The sequence below is a fragment of the Crinia signifera genome, chromosome 2, assembly GCF_055691185.1.
Source record: "Crinia signifera chromosome 2, ASM5569118v1, whole genome shotgun sequence".
Lineage (NCBI taxonomy): Eukaryota > Metazoa > Chordata > Amphibia > Anura > Myobatrachidae > Crinia > Crinia signifera.
This window is the reverse complement of record NC_139218.1, coordinates 12,753,185-12,772,612: the sequence shown is the minus strand read 5'-3', so window position 1 is coordinate 12,772,612 and position 19,428 is coordinate 12,753,185.

Here is a 19,428-nt window from a genome sequence, read left to right as displayed (position 1 = left end):
TGAAAGAAAACTTCAAAAACTGTATTGTTTGTATTACATAATCATGGGTCTGGGGTCTACACTCCTGGTCCCATACCCTCCAACATCTGAAGAGCAGAAACCGGTACAAATTTGGAAAGGGGCATGGCTACAGGTGGGTGTGGTTTACTATACTTACAATGGGCAGTTGGAGACCCCAGAAAAAGGTAAGTAAATAAAAAATAATGGTGGAGGGTATGTCCGTGACATTTTGGAGCCATGACCGTTTCACACATTCCCCTTTCCCAAAATGCATGGGGCTTGGCCAGTGTCCCAGGATTTGCGTGGAAGCCCCCAGTATCTTTCTGCAGAGGGAGATAGTAGACAGATTGGGGTGCTCTCATTTTGGGTTACATCAGCTGTGGTCAAGGCTATGGGGGAGAGGGATACCATATATATACTGTAGTATTACATGTTGGGTATTTAGTTCTACCAAAAGCACCATTTTCTCATTGGTGCTCACCTTTTGCTAGGACATGGCACATGGCGATAGTCACACCAGGTCCCCATCTAAAGAGTGCGGCTGCTTGGTTGCTATGGGAAACATCCCAAATGAAATAGAACTCCCATTTTTGCACATTTACCCCTTAGTGTTTTATCACTCATTCCACCCAAAGTTAGTGCGCTTTTAGGACGCCGTCAGCATTTTGGTGCCGGAGTTTGTTCCTAACGCTGACATGCGGCTCAGTATTATATTACAGGGATGCTTGTAGTCCCATAAATCCCCATGAAGTGCCTGATTTTACCGTAATTGTAGAAGGAGGATCAGGCAAATTGTTTCAGGATTACGGAGCGTCTGGATAGTTCCCGAAATTTAATTAACAGCAGAAACGCACATCTTAATTTGCTCTATTTATCATTCATCCCATTCTCAATATATTAATTAGCGTATTACAGAGTAACATTTATGGTGATGCCTGATGAATGAAAAATAAAATGGTGCATTTGTACAGGGCACTTCCAGCCCCGTCTGTGGGATATGTATTTATTTATAATGCAGATGCCGAATGATCAGTCGTCATCTCGCTACCATCAATTGCAGAAGGAGATAATAAAGTGTCGCAAACAATTACTGAACCCGTTCCGATGTGAGGGCACCTTTTTTTTTTCTCCTGCTAACACTTTTGAAATGATAAATTGGATATAAAGTATACCCTATAGGTAATACACAACCCGAAGAATAGAAAGGGCCATTAATTGGGACAATTCAATGAAAATAATGAAAAAAAGAAATAATATAGGCCCTTATTCCGATCTGATCGCAGCAAAAATGTGTTCTCAAAATGGGCAAAACCATGTGCACTGCAGGTGGGGCAGATGCAACAGGTGCAGAGAGAGTTACATTTGGGTGTGTTATTTTGTTTCTGTGCAGGGTAAATACCGGCTGCATTATTTTTATACTGCAATTTAGATTTCAGTGTCAACACACCCCACCCAAATTTAACTCTCTCTGCACGTGTTACATCTGCCCCACCTGCAGTGCACATGGTTTTGCCCATTTTGAGTACAAATTTGTACTGCGATCAGATCTGAATAAGGGCCTTAATTCAACCACAATTCCTTAATATTGCTTGCCTGAGCTCCCAGAATGCCCTAGACATAGGCAAATTAGGCAAATATCTAGGACATGCATTCCAAGCCTAGGCTGCCTCAGGTTGAGAGCAGTGGCGGTTTGTGGGCACCTGACGGGCACCACTTGGGCACGGAATGGGGAGGAAACAGCAGTTCTTACATCTGTACCGCTGACTCTACAGCTTACATCTGCCATCAGGGCCACCGACAGGGGGGTGCCCTGGGTTACAGCTGTCCTGGGCCTCGGCCTCTGGAGGCCCCGGTCACTGGCTCTCTGATGCATAGGAAATCCTGCTGAAATTTCAGTCTGTGTACCGGCAATCCCACATACATTATGGTTTCAGATGCAAATATATGTATTATAATGCTCGACCCTTTGCCCATCGAAAGGATTACCCTACCTGGTTTTTAATGTGATATTTTTAATTGTTGACTTTTTTTGAACAATACTGTTTTATCTTGTGAAGAACATTTTTGGAGCCTGCTATTTTCTTGGACTTATCTACAAGGTACAGTATAACTAATGTGGGACATGCTGTGTAGAGGACATTACTATATGATATTATATGTATAAGGGTACTATTACTGTCTGTGTGTAAGGTGCACTACTATTCAGACAAATGTACAGTTTATAAAGGGTACTAATGTATGGTGTAACGTAAATAAGGAGCGATACGGTGTGGTATAATGTGAATAAAGAGCAATGGATGGGACTTTATAGTGTTTAGTGTTACATGGTGAAAAACAGAAGTCTCCTGATTTTATCCTGGATAATACATAATATAAAGCTGTATACACTCATGCGGCTGGTGAGCTGTATGACACCCTGTCCCGCTCAAACTCCCCTCCATCTCCAGTGTGCATGTAACAGTGAGTACAGATGCACCTGCTATCTATCAATAAACCAGCACCATTGGTTAAGTAACTAGGATGTTTGTAGATACATACATAGGCCCTGATTCAGCTTGGCTCGCTAAGCAGCAAAAATCACTGCTTACCGATTGCTGAAATGCCACCCCGCCGAATGCCGACCCTGCGCCGTCGAATCCCCTCGGTACCATGCGTGGGGATGTGTTTGCTGGCTTTGCGCATGTGTACTATGAGCCGCAAGCATGTGCAATATTGTCCGGCCTGTGAAATGGCGGCCATCCGATCAGGTCTGTATACAGTACAGATGGAACAGCTCCCACTGGAGCTGCTCCTGGCGATTCTATTGCGATTTGCCAGCCGCCACCAGTCGCCAGAAGGGGGCACATGCGCACGAGACGCTCGCACAATCCGTTCTGGTGGAGCACGCTGCCACCCTCCACTGGCTCCCCCGTAGCTGCCTGCACTCGCCCTGCCCATCTTCCTGAAGCGAAGACAGGCAGGGAAACTGCTCCCTGCCAGCGTGCTGACGGGTACGGGCGTGCGTGTGAGACACTTGCGCGGCAAAGCTCCTGTCCACCAGCGTGTGCCAGCTCCGTAGATCTGGCGATTCCTCAGGCTGGCGGACGGGCGCTCCATCTGTAGTTCTAAATTGAAAATGCTCAATTCAAGATTAAACAGCTCAGAGCATAAAGTATTTTTCCGGTATCAGAACACAACCCCCCACCTCCACCCCAACAGTCCAGGTTTTCAGGAAATTAATGTTTAAGCCCACCTGACTTACTTAGCACTTTAACCATTTTTATTTGACTACCTGGATCAGGGGGATGCAGTTAAAATCCTGGCGGTCGGGATCCCGGCGTTCAGAATCCCGACGCCGGAATCCCGACCGCCGAAATGCCGACACATTCTCCCTCCTGGGATGTCCATGACACCCCTGGAGGGAGAATAAATTAGCGTGCCGAGCGTAGCGAGGCACCGGGCCCGCTGCGTGGCGAGCGCAGCGAGCCCGCAAGGGGGGGCGATCCACGTCCCCCCCTTGTCGGCATTTCGGCTGTCGGGATTCCGGCGTCGGGATTCTGAACGCCGGGATCCCGACCGCTGGGATTCAATACTGAATCCGGATCAGGGGTGCTTTAAGAGAGGTGCAGGCCCATGTGCAGCTCCTCCGGCCGGGTCCCCTCCTCTCTGCCGGAAGCAGCGCCCATTATACACACGCCATTGACCTGAATATCCTTTTTCCCCGGGTGACACTCCAGGATATCAGGAACCTGCAGGACAGTGCATTTTAGTTCGGCGTTCCAACGTTTGGGTTGAGTCGTTCGCTAACGAAGTCAGAATGCAGATATATAGGACGGGGCTCTGGCAGCGGCTGATGGGCGAGAGGAAAAGGATCCCATTGATTTGTCACATTTCCATTCTGTTGGCAGCGGAGATGAAATGTAGCGCCAGCGAGTTCAAGGCGTATTCATATTGCAGTCATGTTCATCTCCCTGTCACATTTATATAAAAAAAATATGCTATAAATTATTGAAGTATTTTACAGCACTGAGGTGAATAAGGAGCAGGAAGAAAGAGAAGGAGAAAGAGACCGGTTCTGAGAATAAGAACATTTACAAAGAGTCCCATCCACCAGCCGATTTCACAGTCTAAATCAGATACAGCAGGGCTCCCGGAACGTGGCGGCGATGCGGAGAGCAGCGTTATTTTACATATCCGTGGCCGCTGCTCTCCGCTCTGACTCTGACAGATGAGGGGAATTCAATCCTTCTTTGAGTAGGTTTATCTCTGGGAAACATGAATACCTTCATCAGAGCTCACTGCACCTTTCAGGTGAACGGCTGTGTTTCCTCACAGATAAGGTGCTGTGTGTGTAATTAGAAAACACGTCTCTGGGACAGGCAAATCCTTCAGGTGCAGTGTGCTGAGCGCAGTTACTCAAAGCGCCAGCAGGTGGTGGTGTTGTACCTTCGACTCCACAAATACACAGCAATTGGTTCGAATTTACTTTATATACAGTATACTGTTTGCCTGTGTGTTTGTATACACAGTATATTAAGGATGAGTGGGCTTGGTTTTCTGAAAACCTGAACCCACCCAAATATCAGGGATCTGAGGGAATCCTAGGCCCACTATGTTTGGATTCCAAAACAAGACAAAAAGTCAGCATCGCATCGTTAGATCTTGTGGGTTTTAAATTCAATATTAGTCCCTGCGACCTTGGTTTAGGCGTCATTTCATACAGGGCTGCTGTAGAGGTGTGTGCTAATGTAGTACTGTACCCCTGGTGCTGGGACAGCTCCCCTACTTCCAGCACCGGAGCAGCAGCATCATGGGCCCCATACATCAGCAATCACAATTTATGGATTTTCAGATTTTGGGATATTTTGGCCAGATAAATGGATTTTCAGATCTATCCGACTTTGCCCACACATTACAGATTTTTTCAGTGATCGGCAGATTTTTCCATCTAAAGATTGCATCTTCATATCTGGAAATTGCCCCAATCGATTGTCATTTCAGCTGTTCATAATGTAAATAGATGAAGAAGACGAATTGGGAATGCCCACACATCTAAAAAGATCTGCAGATATTACCAGATTATTAAACATGTTTAAAAACCTGATTAAGCAATCGATTGGCGATTGTGATTGGGATTGCCAAAAGGGGGAGCCCACACATCTAAAATTAATTGTGGCAATCATCTCTATATCTGAAAATTGTCACAATTAATTGCTGATGTATGGGGCCCTTTAGTTCTAGGGCTTTGTGTTGTAGTTATAGTAGTTGTGCCACGTTTAGGTTGTGTTAGGCTCTGCATGTGTCTGGTGTTTCTGTCTGCTTACAGGGAACTGAGGGGCCCAGTACAAGAGTGAGGATGGTGAGTATCATCTTGTCCCTCTGTGTGTCTGTCTCTTCCTATCACCCTTCCTTCTTTCTTAAGGGGGTACATGGACCTTGCACCCACCTGCAAGGTTAATAACTCACCTAGGTGCGCAAGTGTCAATAGGTGACATTCCGGGCTCTAAGGCCATGCCCCGATGATGACATTTCCAGGAGCCCGAAGAATGCCTCTGTACAGACGTCACGGGAAGGAGGGCGCATCGGTCTGGTCTAAGGAGGAACGTGCTCGTGACCACTCCTTCCTCCTAGGTATTCAGGTCTGGGTGCCGGAGTTTTCCAGGACCGTAGTTCGTCACGGCCTGAAGTTGAGAGGGTGCGGTGCCAGGTGAGTGGTCCGGTTACGCCTGCACTGCAGCAGGCACCACACCGCACCTCCCCTACCTCCCTCTTACACTCTGACAGTGCATACATCACCACCTCACTGACAGCAGCACATAACTCCTTCACTGCTGCTGTCAGTAAGGCGGGATGTGCTGCTATCAGTGAGGCGGGATGTGCTGCTATCTGTGAGGCGGGGATTTGCTGCTGTCAGTGAGGCGAGGATGTGCTGCTGTCAGTGAGGCGAGGATGTGCTGCTGTCAATGAGGTGGGGATGTGCTGCTGTCAGTGAGATGGGGATGTGCTGCTGTCAGTGAGGCGGGGATGTGCTGCTATCAGTGAGGCGGGATGTGCTGCTATCAGTAAGGCGGGATGTGCTGCTGTCAGTGAGGCGGGATGTGCTGCTATCTGTGAGGCGGGGATTTGCTGCTGTCAGTGAGGCGAGGATGTGCTGCTGTCAATGAGGTGGGGATGTGCTGCTGTCAGTGAGATGGGGATGTGCTGCTGTCAGTAAGGCGGGATGTGCTGCTGTCAGTAAGGCGGGATGTGCTGCTGTCAGTGAGGCGGGATGTGCTGCTATCTGTGAGGCGGGGATTTTCTGTCAGTGAGGTGAGGATGTGCTGCTGTCAGTGAGGTGGGGATTTGCTGCTGTCAGTGAGGCGAGGATGTGCTGCTATCTGTGAGGCGGGGATTTGCTGCTGTCAGTGAGGCGAGGATGTGCTGCTGTCAGTGAGATGGGGATGTGCTGCTGTCAGTAAGGCGGGATGTGCTGCTATCAGTGAGGCGGGGATGTGCTGCTATCAGTGAGGCGGGGATGTGCTGCTATCAGTGAGGCGGGATGTGCTGCTGTCAGTGAGGTGATGATGTGCTGCTATCAGTGAGGTGGTGATGTGCTGCTGTCAGTGAGATGGGGATGTGCTGCTGTCAATGAGGTGAGGATGTGCTGCTGTCAGTGAGGCGGGGATGTGCTGCTATCAGTGAGGCGGGGATGTGCTGCTGTCAATGAGGTGAGGATGTGCTGCTGTCAGTGAGGCGGGGATGTGCTGCTATCAGTGAGGCGGGATGTGCTGCTATCTGTGAGGCGGGATGTGCTGCTATCAGTGAGGCGGGGATTTGCTGCTGTCAGTGAGGCGGGGATTTGCTGCTGTCAGTGAGGTGAGGATGTGCTGCTGTGCGTGAGGCGGGGATGTGCTGCTGTCAGTGAGGTGGGGATGTGCTGCTGTCAGTGAGGCGGGGATGTGCTGCTATCAGTGAGGCGGGATGTGCTGCTATCAGTGAGGCGGGATGTGCTGCTATCAATGAGGTGGGGATGTGCTGCTATCAGTGAGGCGGGGATGTGCTGCTGTCAGTGAGGCAGGGATGTGCTGCTATGAATGAGGTGGGGATTTGCTGCTGTCAGTGAGGTGGGGATGTGCTGCTATAAGTGAGGCGAGGATGTGCTGCTGTCAGTGAGGTGGGGATGTGCTGCTGTCAGTGAAGCGGGGATGTGCTGCTGTCAGTAAAGGAGTTTTATGCTGCTGTCAGTGAGGCGGGATGTGCTGCTATCAGTGAGGCGGGATGTGCTGCTATCAGTGAGGCGGGATGTGCTGCTATCAGTGAGGCGGGATGTGCTGCTATCAGTGAGGCGGGGATGTGCTGCTATCAATGAGGTGGGGATGTGCTGCTATCAGTGAGGCGGGGATGTGCTGCTATCAGTGAGGCGGGGATGTGCTGCTGTCCGTGAGGTGGGGATGTGCTGCTGTCAGTGAGGTGGTAATGTGCTGCTGTCAGTGAGGCGAGGATGTGCTGCTGTCAGTGAGGGGGGGATGTGCTGCTGTCAGTGAGGCGGGGATGTGCTGCTGTCAGTGAGGTGGGGATGTGCTGCTGTACAGTCATTACTAACTGTCATGTTTCCCAGACAATCTAGCTGGGGGAAAGGTGTAGTCATTACTAACTAACATTTCCCAGATCACCTAACTGGGGCACAGGGGCAGTCATTACTAACATTCACATTTCGAAGACCTCCTAGCTGGGGCACAGATGCAGTCATTACTAGGAATGTTTAGTGGCTACTTTTTGTGTTTCGGGTCTGTGTTTTGGATCTGTATTTAAAAAAAACATTAATTTCCTCTGATTTCCATTCAAGGTTGCACCGTGGTACTGTAGCTGGATGACTATGCTAAGTGACACATGTTGGTGACACAAACATGTGGCACATCTAGGAGTGGCACTGCAGCGGCAGACAGGGTGGTAGTTTGAAAAAACTAGGCCCCACAGAGCATATAATGGCAAAAAAGAGGTGCAAGATGGAATTGTCCTTGGGCCCTCCCACTCACCCCTATGATGCGTAACTAGGACATGCCAAACCAATCATTTCAGCAACAGGGTCTGACACACAACCGTGGCTTAAATTATTGGTTTGTTTGGGCCCCCACAAAATAAGAAGCAATTCATCTCAGAGGCACGATGTCGTCCTCATCCTCAGATTCCTCACCCCCTTCAGTATGTACATCCTCATCCTCACAGATGATCAGTTTGTCCCGCTACACTCCACAATCTCTGTTGTCTCTGGAGGCAATTGCTGGTCTTGAAGAATTGATCATTTAGTTTGATGAACATCATCTTCTCCACATTTTCGGAAACAACCTCCTTCGCCGCTCACTGACCAGGTTCCCGGCTGCGCTAAAAACTCTTTCAGAGTACACAGTGGACGGGGGACAACTCAGGTACAATAGAGCCATTTTTTACAGGGGTCTCCTAAACTGAATTTTTTTTCCTGCCAGTACAGGTATGGACTGTCTGACGTGACTACTTGGATGCTGTCACCAAAGTAATCCTCCACCATTTTTTCAATGGTGACAGCATCCAATGCAGCGACAGTAGACCTGTCAGAAATTGTTGGCAGGTCCTTCAGTCTGGACCAGATGTCCAAACTCCCTCCTGCCTACCCTGCATCCCCACCAGCGGTTTGTTTGGGAAACGCAGCTGTTTCCTCACAGGCACAGGTGTGAGAGAAAACGAAGGAAGAGTTGGGGTCGTGTCACGGTCCCCTTCAGATGACAATCTCCTGACCAGCAGGTCTTTGCACCTTTGTAGATTTCTGTCCGCTGGAAACAGAGACACAACATACACTTTGAACCGAGGATCGAGCACGGTGGCCAGAATGTATTCCTCTGACTTTAACAGACTGACCACCCTCGAATCCTGGCAAAGCGTATGGAGGGCTTCATCCACAAGAGCGACGTGCTTTGCGGAATCGCTCCGCTTTAGCTCCTCCTTCACTTTCTCCAGCTGCTTCTGCAACCGCCTGATCAGGGGAATCACCTGACTCAAGCTGGCAGTGTCGGAACTGACTTCACGTGTGGCTAGTTCAAACGGCTGGAGAACCTTGCACAACACGGAAATCAGCTTCCACTGCGCTTGAGTCAGGTACAGCCCCGCTCCTCTGCCTATGTCGTAGGTGGCCGTGTAGGCTTGAATGGCCTTTTGCTGCTCCTCCATCCTCTGCAGCATATAGAGGGTGGAGTTCTACCACATCACAACCTCTTGTTGAAGGTGATGGCAGGATATGTCCTGGAGGGATTGATGGTGCTCCAGTCTTCGGCAGGCAGTGGCAAAATGGCTAAAGTGTCCCACAATTTTGCGGGCCGCTGCACGCCCCTGTTACTTTTAAGAAAATGCTGCACCACCAAATTTATTGTGTGGGCAAAACATGGCACATGTTGGAAATTGCCCATATGTTACTGGCGTTGACTGATACCGCAAAGCCCCAGGAGAGTCTAAGTGGGGTAAGCCACTGTGAGATGATTTCCCTCAGTTCTCTAATAGGTTATTGGCATTGTGCCTCTTAGTAAAACTGGTGATACACAGCATAGCCTGCCTTGGAACGAGCTTGCATGCAGGAGATGCAGCTGCTGTTGCTGCTAAAGGCGATGCATCTACCCAGTGGGCTGTCACAGTCAAATAGTTCTTAGTTTTGCCCTGTAAAACTTGTCCACATGTCCGTAGTTGAGTGAACAGTGGGTACAACCCCATTTTTAAGAACACTGAGGACACTTTTTCGGACGTCTCTTTACATTCTGGGTATCGCCTGCCTAGTGAAGTGGAATCTAGATGGGATTTGGTACCGGGGACACAATACCTTCATCAATCATCAAAATCGCACTCTACCAATGGCGGACACTGGACGCACACATATAACACCCACATGTCAGAGCCACAGTTATCTGCTTTGCCATAGCACCTCTGTCATACTCCGTGTTCATCCGAAAGGACTGTTGGACAGTCAATTGCTTAGTGAAAGATGTAGCAGTGTTCCGATTTCCCTTCTGGGATGATGAACGACTCCCAGCAGCATCAGCAGCAGTAGGCGCAGCGCTGCAGGATCCTCCAGAGGAATCCCAGATAGAAGAGGAGTAAAGGTGCCCATACATGTTACAATTATTGTATCCAATATTGTATACAATATCTCATCAAATCTTGGTTTTGCGATGAGATGAGATCTAGTACAAAAAGTATGTGCAGCACATACTTTTTGTACTAGATTTCATCTCATCATAAAACCGAGATTCGATGAGATGTGATATTGTATACAATATTGGATACAATAATTGTAATGGGCACCTTCAGTCATGGTGGTGACATGGCCTGCAGGACTCCCAGCGATCAGGATCGAGGAGGAAATTGACGAGGAGGGAGTTACTGGTGTGCTTTTCAGGCACTTGGATACAACAGGAGGACCAAGGGATTTAGGTGTCCCTGGACTGCTGGCAGTCCTAACCACAGTTCCTGATCTAAACACAGAATTATGAACGGTCTTCAGGTGACGTATAAGGGAGTATGTCCCTAGGTGGGCAATATCCTTATCGCAACATTACATACGCTACATATGGCGAGACAATTTCTGTCCAGATCTGGATAAAAATAATTCCACACCAAAGAGATAGATTTTTTGGTCTTCTGCCCAGGCATGGTGATGGGCTTTTTCATCCCATGGACAACAACTGTCTCGCCCGGTGCCTCATGTAAGCAAACCACATCACCATCAGCATCCTTCTGGTGTACAACATTGACACCTTCAATCTCACATTCAGGAACTGCACTTCCAGCATATGCAGAGGGCGTGCCATAAATGGTGGAAGGAGCCACCTCTTCCCGTACAGTGATGGGAAGGTTCGGCATCACAACCACCAACACACTTGGAGAAGTATTCAATGTTTTTTGAGAGTCTGGCTCACCGCTCACTGTTCTGTGTCCCTGTGATCTCGCTGAAGTGCTCACCACTTTTTCTTATCTCCTCATTTCTGACTTCCTCAGTATTCAACGTGTGGCTAGCTCACTGACCCCTTTTGCGAACTTAGCATAATTATGCGAGTTCAAATGGGAGAGCTGTAACTGGAGAAATCTGTTATCTCCTGCTCTCCACGTGAGCTGGTCAGACTGGGATATTGTCAGCAGCGTGTTCCTCACATTTGTGGACTTGTATTTTTTGACAAAGGTTTAGAAAGGTAAATTTTACAACAAATGGCTGTGTGACTATTTTAATTGGGTTTGTGCAGACGGGTGTATTTTGTTCTGTTTGGCCTTTATCCTTGTGTTGTGCTTTTAGCATTGTTTCTTTGCCCTGTGTTTTAATTAAATTTATTTAAATTTTTATAATTGTTAGCGTGTTTAAAAGCCTGTTTGGGGGTTAGGTGAGGAAGAAGAGAGGAAGCATGGGAAATTACTAGGAGCATTCCAAAATGATTTCTTATTGGTTACCATTAAAATAACTTATTAAATTCCAAATAAATTACAGCATTATGGCACTTGCAAGAAATACATTAGAGTACATTTTTTTTAATTTATAAGCCATAAAAAACAAAAAAAATAACAACTTTAACAAAGATAGCCCTACAGTTCACCTAAAAAAGATGCCGAGGGAAAAATGGAGAACATCTTTAAAAAAAGAAACCAGCAGGACTCGCAATTTGTGCATTGAATACACTTTTGGAGAGAGACACTAAAATCCCCATTGAACAGACATGGGGAGAAGTGCAGGGTGAACGGAGTTAGCTTCGCAAAATATTTTTGGAGAAGCAACAGAGCTGAATACAGGGAAGCACAAAATAGGAGAGAAAAGTTCACTACTCTCCAAAAAACATGCACACTCACCGTTATTTACAGCGACATAGGAGCATTGAATACATGCCTTGGACTCTCCTTGGGGATTTGTGATAGTGGGGAAGGAGGAAGAAGGCTTAGATTGTCGTGTGAAGCTGAACCACTAGTCATGAACTAGTTCCTTGCCACTCCTTGTGGTAAATGGCATATTGGCAAACTTACATTTCTCTTTAAAAGATTTACATTTTTTTTCTTTGTGTTACTGAACTTAGGTATTTTGGATTTTACATTCATTCTACGATGACATTGGGCATCGGCCTTTGCAGACAATGTTGATGGCATTTCTTGTTCTTTTTTCACTATTTTATACTCCAAGTTTTGGTTAATCTTTAAAGGCAGTATCACTGGACTGGACTTATGCAGCAGTACCAATGGACTTTAACATCAGTGCCACTGGACTTGACTTATGCCTCATCACTGGACTATACAGCACTATCCCTGGACTGGAAGGTCGGGTGGCAGTACGGCAGGCAGCCAGGAGGGGTTGACTCTTCACTCTCCGTGTCTGAAGTGAAGATGGCACCCGGCCACCCACCCCTTAGATCCAACAGTGGGATCTCAGGATGTCCCAAAACCCACGCTCCGAGTCTGGGTGGGAATACCCAAACAGGCTCGGAGAGCGAGTTCAGATTGGGGGTGTCTGGGGATATCCGGATTCCCCCCAATCCCAACTCGCTCATCCCTATTCATTACTAACTGTCACATTTTTAAACATTTGCTGCATTCATTCCTAACCAACATTCTACAGATCCACAGGTGGCCTGGGAAACATGGACTGTTGGTAGATCTCAAGGACCTGTTTGGCCACCGTGGTGTAGTGAATCTCTTGATAGAACCAGTTTCAGGGACCGTACTTCACAAAATCCCAGTCATTATGGCGTACAAACCAATGTAAACAGATTAACGGCACAGACCTGTAAGTATAACAGCCTCATACACTGCGATATCACCAGCTTCCCCGCGGGCTGTAAGATCTAACTACCTCACTCTGAAGGGAAGGGCACAGAATAGCTTTTATTTGACTCTTCTGTTTAGAGAAAACTAAATTGCATTGTAGAGAGTTTATTGATATTTTACATATTTAATTTCATTTTGACATAAATGATTAAGAGAATATTATTAGCTCCTCTTTAAGCAGAGATACTGTTCATTAAGTTAACCAGTATTCTGATCGATTATACGATGTCTGTTTCGCCGAGCGCCTGGGTGCTGCTGTTTTCATCTGAAGCTGTTCACGAGTCATTGTGTTTTCGGCAATTTACTCCCATTCCGTACTGCGGAGAAGGAAAAACACTTAGCAAAGTGGATTGCTTTTTTTTTGTTTTTGCTTTTTTTTTTTTTGTACCCAGCAGTTGATTACTTTGCAGTGTTTTATACTTCCCATTATTCCAGCGCCGCATTGTTATATATTTTGTTTTTATTTTTGGATATATATATGTAGTTTTCATATTTAAATGCTGGGCAGGCTTGGTTTGGGTATAGGCTGTACAGGCTTAAGCCTAAGGTGATGTCATGTGACCATATTACACTACTGTATATAATGAAAGGCTAAGGCTGCTCCTTACCATTGCGGGGGGAATTCAGGTGTTTTGTACGTGGCAGCCACTAGATGATACCCTCTGGTGCAATTCAAGTTTTTCGCTGTTCAGCGATGTCATTAATGTAATGTTTCGCCTTTTTTGACGGCAGGGTAACTAGTGTTATATATGAGCAGTGTTTATTATTGACAGTTTATTATGTAACGCAGCAAATTCTGTGGCGCTTTACAATTGGAAAAAAACAGTTTCCAATAACACAAAATTGGGTAATAATACACACTCAGAGGTAGGAGTGCCCTGCTCACAGGCTTACACTCTATAGGGAAATAGGTATTGATACACAAGGATAAAGTTCTTAATGGGTTGTTGTATTATACAACTAGGTGATTCATCGCACCCTGCGGGCGCTCTTCACACCGTCGTGAACATTTGTATATGAGAAATATGATTAGAATTGTATGTAAGATGCCTGTATTGCAACTTCAGTTATAGGTGAAATGTATTAAATAGAGAGCATATGATTTGGAAGGGGGTGTGTATTGTTTTGTTTAATTAAAAAGCGGTTACAGAGTAAGATGTACATTGATAGTGTGCATGGTACAGTGACATTTGTGGGTGGGGGGTGGGGGGCTGTGTGTGCATGTTGTTTAGATGTGTGGGTGCAATAGTATAGTAGGGTGTTTTTGAGTCAGTTTCTCCCTACTGGCGGAGGTCACGACACAGGAAAACAGGAGGCTGGGTAGTGATAGGGGTGTGTGGGCATAAGGGGGACTAAAGAGGAGGGTGGGAGATACTGTGCAGCTTCTGCCAGTGGGTGAGGGTCCAGCGTGGCAGTACAGGAGTACAGGATGGTGGCCCTGAGTCAGTGTCTCCTCCTACTGGGTGGGAAATAGGGTGCATGAGAGCAGGAGGCTGGGCTATGAGGCATGATAGGGGCATGTGGGCAAAACAGTGTCAGCGACTCCCCAGTGGTGGAAGTTACGGTTCAGGAGAGCATGAAGCTGGGTAGTGATAGGGGTGTGTGAGTATACGGGGGACTAAAGAGGGGCTTAGGGGTGCCATGAATTGCGGGAGGGGCGAGGGGGGTGCCGTGAATCAAGGGAGGAAGGGGGCGCAGGTGTCCGCGAATCGCGGGAGAGGGCGGGGGTCCGCAAAGCGTGGGAGGGTGCGTGAATCGCGCGAGGGGGGGTTGCGAATTGCGAGAGGGGGGGTGCGCGGGGGTGGCGTGAATCGTGGGAGGGGTGCGTGAATCGCGGAAGGGGGGGGTGCACGGAGGGTCCATGAAATGCGGGAGGGGGGGCACGGGGCGCGATGAATCACCTAGTTGGTTATATATTCTTGTAGGATGGTAGGATGTTGCTGTCATTCAGAATACATTTACATAAACAGTAATCGTAGCAGTAAAAGATCTGACTTAAAACACCTACAGTAAACCAGAACAGGTGTTGTATATTATACAACGTCTTGGTTGATGATGTCTAGGTTGACGTGCACATAGTTGTCACTGGAAAAAAATTGCCACAATAAAAAATCAACACATAAAGGTCAACACATGTAAATGTTGACATAAGTGTGGCACTTCATTGGTGTCCATGTCGACACATTAGAATGAATATGAAAACATTAAAAAAAAGAAAAATAAATCTTCAAAAACTCATGTCAACCTTTTTCATTGTCGACCATAGCCATTTGCATGTGCCATATAATCCTGGGGTTGCCGTGAATCGCGCGCGTGGGGGAGGGAGGAGGTGAGGGGTGTCCGCGAATCACAGGAGGAGGGGTCGTGGGTGGATGCCGTGAATTGCGGGAGGGGGGGGGGGGCGCGGGGGGGGGGGGTGGGGTGTGCCGCCAGCGGCGTAACTAAGTTTTGGGTGCCCCCCCGCCGCCGCCGCCAAGCACCCCCAATCCCCCGCCGCCCATGCAAACCCCCCCCCCAATCCCCTGCAGCCTTACCTATCGCGCTGGTCCCGGCGGCTCCGTTCTTCTTCTGCTGAGGACCACCACAAAATGGCCGCCCCCATACAGCAGACAGTTTCAGAGAACTGTGTTCTATATGGGGGCGGCCATTTTGTGGTGGTCCTCAGCAGAAGAACGGAGCAGCGAGATAGGTAAGTCTGCGGGGGATTGGGGGGGGATTGGGGGGGGGTGTAACTATAGCACCGCAGCTCCCGGCGCCCCGGAGGGGGGGGGGGGGGAGCGGGACAGCGGTGGTGTTTGTAATGCAGGGCGGGGGGGCTCACCTGCTCCGTTCTGCAGCCTCCAGATGGGGGAACGGGAGCTGGGAGCCCGCTGCCGCCACCGCCACACATGACAGTCCATGGGAGGTGCTGTGTGCTGTCGCGCATGCGCTGCAGCCCTCCCGTGGCCATTTTGGATGTGCGCAAAGTGCCGCGGCCCTGCAAGTCCAGGGGGGGAAGCACGGCCGGCGCGTTTTTCAGGAGTTTTGGGCCGGCCCACCGGGAAATGGTCCGGTTTCCAGGTGGGCCAATCCGCCCCTGCCTGCTTTTAACGGGGCTCACCCAGCGTTTCTATGGACGCACCCACCATTTTTGTTGACATGTCCATGAAACAACGTGTGCCCACACCGGAACGACCCCCAATGTGGGAATGCTCCGTCAAGTAAAAATGCCACCAAAGGCGTTCGCTGCAGGGTTTTCCGACCTCCACCATCAGAGACAGGGGCAAATTTGGACCTGAATGAGCAGGTCTGAATCAGCTTCAGAGTGATAAGTATCCCCCCAGTTAGTGCTATTCTTCTGACCTGGCCCCCCTGCATGACATCATAGTATCATGAGCTTTGGGGGGGGGGGTGTGTGGGGGGTGTGTGGCTGGCACAAGGCGCAGTAATATAGGACGCGGCTCCCATTGTATAGAAGGTAAACGCATCAATTTTGCACCTCCTGCATTCACCTATCAATTTTAAAATTGGTCGTGATCGATGTTGGGCTTCTAGGACTAGAACAAACTTTTACTAACATTTACAACTGAATATTAAAATTCTGTCAGTAAATGGGGGTGTTTTAGCCCTGGAAGCAAGGACATCGGTCACGATCAATTTAAAAAACGTCAAACATCGACCCCAAAATCGATCTTCAGTAAACTCACCCTCATGTTTTTGTTTTCTCATGGAATTTTATTTACAGAACATCATTTTCGACTATTAAGCGTAATTAGTAAAACAATTACGTGGTTTCCGCAGGTGGTCGTGAACTTTTTGCACGTGGCCCTTCATTGCTCCCTGTCCTGCCCCAACCCCACCACATGCCACCATCAGCATCCCACTCTGAAATCTCCCGCTGTTTGCTCATCCCTATATCCAGTTGTGTTTCATTCCAGTGATCTGGGCCACATTTCTAAAGCTGCTGTTCCACGTTCGTCCTGCAGGTGTCGTAACCACAAGGAAAGTGGCATCAGCCATATTGACAGCTCTCCCGACATGTGGCAGCTGTTTCGGAGGCGAGGACGGCAGCTGTGTTACCAGACATTTTGTTTAAACCTCCCTCGTGTTTGTCATGTTCACAGTTTCCGTTAACAGGTCTTTTTGAAAACTTGATGTTGGTAAATAAGCAGAGGCTGAGCAGCATAAAGAGAGACACAGCAGAATTAGTGACACATCTATTCCAACCAGATGCCTCCTGCTCCAGAAGTGATCCGCGTGGCATCCTAGAATGCAGCGTCAGTATTCTCTCCCGCCATTGTACTGGTGTATCTCTAATTGGAGCACAGCATGAAGTGCAGACCGACATCTGGGTCCATGGGGACCCACACACATTGCAGTCATTTAATCGTACTCACCTGCCCATCAGCCCTGCTTGTCAGCTCTGTGCCAGCAGCACATCGTCAAAAATCACAAGGGAAACGGACACTACGGCCATTGCCTGTTGATTCGCGCATGAGCACTAGAGGTGTCCTCAGGAACGCAGTGTGGGTAACATGTTCCTGGAGACCTGTGCAAGCACAATAGATTCTGAATCAATGAAGGAGGCCCAATCAGAGCCTGCTCATGGGTTCCTTCCTCTCTTGAAGCGTCCCTGCACCATTGGGCTGCGTACGGCACTCATGGGGATACACTAACCCCTCGTCACAGAGGCCACAAAATCTCCATCCAATCTCCCCCCCCTAAATGGCTGAGGTATGCCTTCAATTTGGAAAATATATGCTAATGCAACCCCTCTTCCCACCCCCCCAAACAGCAGCAGTCTATAAGTCGCTGCTGCTGTCCTGCTTCCTACGTGGCAGGACCAGTTGGCAATTGCACGTAATTGGTACATTGTGCATATCAGATCTGAATGACCCTCACAGTGCCCCAGACCCCATACATCCTACCATGCCAGTAGGACACAACACTGTTACTCCCCTCCATACTATTTTCTCTGCTCAGAATGTACAGTACTGTATGTTTGGCAGACTCTAACATACTTGCATTCCTCATCCTCTCACGCTGCCATCTTCACCATGTGTAACGCGTCAGGCAGCTGTCATGGCACATACAGGATTTGGACCATTTTCCACACAAAAACTAAAGACTGCTGCGATAGAGTAGGGGGACAGGAAAACATAAGCTAGGTACACAGTTGAGTTATGTCATAGCACTACCATTATATCTGATATTCGAGGAATCAATAAACTCAGGAATGGTACCAACGGACTGGCGCATAGCTAATGTAGTACCAATATGGATGAAAGGTAGCAAAACTAACCCTGAAAATAATAGACCGGTCAGCCTTACATCTATTGTGGGGAAAATCTTAGAAGTAATAATAAGAGATAGTATCCAAAATTTCTAAGAATAGGAGAAAGTGATAAGTAAGGCTCAGCATGGGTTCCTCAAAAATAGTTCATGTCAGACTAACTTAATTAGCTTCTATGAGGAAGTCAGTAGGGGACTGGACTTAGGGAAATCTGTTGATGTAATACTGCTTAATTTCGCTAAAGCTTTTGACACGGTGCCTCATAAAAGGTTATTAATGAAAATAGGTAATTTAGGGTTAGGAGATAAAATTTATAATTGGATTAAAAACTGGTTGCACAATCGGGGACAGAGAGCGGTGGTAAATAGCATACATTCCAGCTGGGGTAAGGACCAAAGTGGAGTCCCGCAAGGTTCAACCTTGTTTAATATGTTCATTAATGAAATTGGAAGTGACATAGTGAGTAAAATAGCAATATTTGCAGATGACACGAAATTGAGTAAGGAAATTAACTCAGGAGAGGATGTGGAAAAACTACAAAGTGACTTAAGTAAACTGGAAAGGTGGGCAGAAAAGTGGAAATGCAGTTTAACATTGAAAAATGTAAAGTAATTCATTATCGGAACAAAATTGAACAAGCTATTTATAGGCTAAATTAAGTTATTATAGGAAATTCTGCTGTAGAGAAGGACTTGGGGGTCATCATAGATGAAAAATTGGGTAATAGTGCACACTGCTCAAGTGCAGCAGCAAAAGCAAACCAGACACTGGCATGCATTAAAAGGGGTATGGATTCAAGGGATGCCAATGTGATTGTGCCTCTTTACAAGGCCACATTTGAAATATTGTGTTCAGTTCTGGGCACCGCACCTTAAAAAGGACATAAATGAATTGGAACAGGTACAGAGAAGAGCGACTAAGTTAGTAAAAGGTCTCCAATCACTAGAATACAAAGATAGGTTATACCAGGCTGAATATGTTTTCACTGGAGAAATGGAGGTTGAGAGATATGATTAGTATGTTCAAATACAGTATTGGGAATCATATGGAACTGGGACATGATTGGTCACTAACAGGCCTATACTTAGGACACGCGGACATGTACTGAGGCTCGAGGAAAACAAATTCTGTACTGAATTAAGAAGAGGATTCTTCACCATTAGGGCAGTAACATTCTGGAATTTATTGCCGGTGGGGTGGTTACAGCAACTACCGTTAATGAATTTTAATCAAAACTGGATGCATTTTTGGCCACTAAGGGAATCCTATAGATATGACTTACTCAAGTCAGTAGTTACAAGTTAGATAGGTTAAACTCGATGGACTTTTTTCAGCCTTAATTACTATGTTACTATGTTAATATATTGTTCACATCACTC